Raw genomic sequence first — 3,202 nt, forward strand, 5'->3', positions numbered from 1 at the left:
TACTCACCTTTAAAAAATTCCTTCCTCTTTCCCTAATATCCGCCCTTTCCCCTTTAAATATTGAAGCCCTCAAAATCATCTTTGGAGAAAGGCATAGATCTGTCTTCCAGGTGTAAACTGTCCTTAACTTTGGCTTCTAAACTTCTAAACTGATTGAGATCTGTCTCAGATACATTTTTGGTTTACAGTGAATTACACTTATGCTGAAAATTCTATACACACATGGATATGTATTACTTGAGCTCTACTAGAAAATCTCCTTTTAAGTAAGATTTGGGGGACTTTGGTTGATTTAGTTTTTAGGTTTTAATCTTGCACTCTATATTATCTTTTAAAAGGGGTGGAGGGTGCAATTCTAAATCTTTGGACCCTTCAAGGCCTAATGTAAAACCTGTCTTATTAGAAACTGTCTCATTGTTATCTGCACACTCATCTTTCCTGTTGGAAATTTATGAAGAGTTTTTGTTAACTTGATAAATACATTTATTTCAATAAAAATTATTTTAATGGGCTTCCTTTTAGAACCAGATCTTGTCTAACTAGTCAACCACATTGTTGATTTTTCCTCTGGAATACAGACAGAACTGAAAGAGTGATAACAGAAAATTCCATGTTGATTCAGACCAATGTGCCCTTACATCGAACCAAGCTGTATCTGACAGAAGCAGCAGTGGATGTTTTGGGAGTGGCTTGCTCTCATTACACCAACTTCAATGTTTAGGAAAAGTCTAAAAGATCCTGATATTCCCTAATTCACATGCTATGGAATTATCATCCAAAATTTAACCAACTCTTTTAAATATCTGTATTTTCTAGGTGTTGTTGGTCTGATACATAAAATCAGCTTTCTTTTATTATATTATTAATACAAGGACCTCACAACCATCACTGGTTCTAGTGCTTTCGGAGTTGCTAAATCCTTTTCTCCAGTCTCTTAAGATTTTATAAACTTTATCCATATGTTCATTTGCCTTTCGGGCTAAAAAAAAAATCCTACTTTCAGACTCTTCTATAATCCTGTTCTGGTGATGATTTTGGTAACCAGTCTTCTACTCCCTGTCTCCATGAGTTCAATTGCTTTGACTTTTAGCTTCCACAAGTAAGTGAGAACATGCAAAGTTTGCCTTTCTGTGTCTGGCTTATTTGACTTAACGCAACGACCTCCAGTTCCATCCAAGTTGTTGTAGATGACAGGATCTCATTTTTTTCTTATGGCTGAATAGTACTCTATTGCGCATACATGCCACATTTTCTTTATCCATTCATCCGTTCATGAACACTTACGTCGCTTCCAAATCTTGGCTATTGTGACAGTGTTGCAACATACATGGGAGTACAGATATTTCCTTGATACACTGATTTCCTTAACTTGGGGGTATATCCAGCAGTTGGATTGCTGGGTCATATGGTAGCTGTATTTTTAGTTTTCTTGAGGTACCCAGAGAAGCTTCTTTTTGCTAGGCCTCTGCCTGGAGGGGTCACATTTTCTAATTTGCAACCAAGTGTCTGCTGAGCATGGCTTGGCCCTCCTCCTCCGCCATCAGCAGCAAATGAAAACCAGAGGATCCGTCTACATGACTTCTTGGTATGAAGCTGATAATTCAGATCCCATCATTTAATAATTCCAGTTTGGATTCTTTTTAATATAATAATACCAGTTTTCATTGAATTTCATATTTCATCTTTCTGCTTACTCTAGTTCTTATGAGCTTTACCAAAAGGTTTCTTTTTCTCTGTACTGATTTCATATTCGGCATCAACTTCAGTGAAGTACTACCATCTGGAAGATTAAACTATATATTATGTGTTCCAGGTAATCTTCAATCATTGTAGAAAACATTGCTTATCATACCAATCTTTGGGGAATATCTCTTCCAGCACATTTTCCTTCACCCCCCAAAAATTGCCCATTCTCTCTAAGCAGTTCTGTACGTATAGCAAAATATTACCTCTAGTTCTGGGGGTACCTAAATTTTTAAAAGAATTTTTGGTGTAGAATCTTAGTAATTTTTTTGAACGTCTAGACAAATGGCTATTGTTCTATCTTATCTTTAAATCCTACACTCAGATCACTGCAGGACCTGGATGATATGAATCCCATCCTATAGTCAATTCTAGCCCTAAAACTAATGTTGTTCCCATTTGACGTCTTGAAAACAAACCAGCGTTGGGGCATTTTCTCTATCTAAGTTTAAAGGCGAGAAGTTGTACCTTATTAAATTACCCCTTAAGAATGTTAGGAAAGGCTGGGTGCAGTGGCTCATGCGATTCCTAATTTTGGGAGGCCAAGGTGGGTGGATCACCTGAGGTCAGGAGTTCAAGACCAGCCTGGCCAATATGATGAAACCTCATCTCTCTAAACATACAAAAATTAGCCAGGCATGGTGGTGGGTGCCTGTAATTCTAGCTACTCAGAAGGCTGAGGCAGGACAATCACTTGAACCCAGGGGGCAGTGGTTGCAGTGAGCAGAGATCACCATGCTTCACTCCAGCCTGGGTGACAAGAGACTCTGTCTAAAAAAAAAAAGTTAGGAAGATAATTAATGTTATTCAGATTTGACCTGCTGGAGGACAGACTATTCTAAAACTCAAGTTTTTTATTTTATTGAAATAATCCCAAGCCATACATTCATACAACTAAAATAAATATAGAAGAATGGCATACAACTATAATAGAAATTCTGTAAGAACCAGTAAACCTCAAAATGAGATAATGCTGCAGGGCACAGTAGCTCATGCCTTTAATCCTGGCAGTTTGGGAGGCCTTAAGCGGGTGGATCACCTGAGGTGAGGAGTTCGAAACTGGCCTGGCCAACATAGTAAAACCCTGTTTCTCCTAAAAACACAAAAATTAGCCAGGCATGGTGGCGAATGCCTGTGGTCTCAGCAACTCAGGAGGCTGAGGCAGGAGAATTGCTCGAACTCAGGAGGCAGAGGTTGCAGTGAGCCGAGATCATGCTACTGCACTCTAGTCTGGGTGACAAAGCAAGGCTCCATCTCAAAAAAAAAAAAAAAAAAAGAGATCATTCTTATGCTGATGCTTATAAATCATTCCTGATCTTTAGAGTGTGAAGATTAAGAAGGGAAGAGACTTGCACATAGACCAAGGGTGTTAATGGAAGGCAGAGGGAAAGTTCAAATCTTCAATGCCTCTTTGCATTCAAGTTCTTGGTCTCAGCACAGGGAAAGTGTCCTTCATTCC

This window comes from Saimiri boliviensis, chromosome 19, assembly GCF_048565385.1.
Source record: "Saimiri boliviensis isolate mSaiBol1 chromosome 19, mSaiBol1.pri, whole genome shotgun sequence".
Taxonomy (NCBI): domain Eukaryota; kingdom Metazoa; phylum Chordata; class Mammalia; order Primates; family Cebidae; genus Saimiri; species Saimiri boliviensis.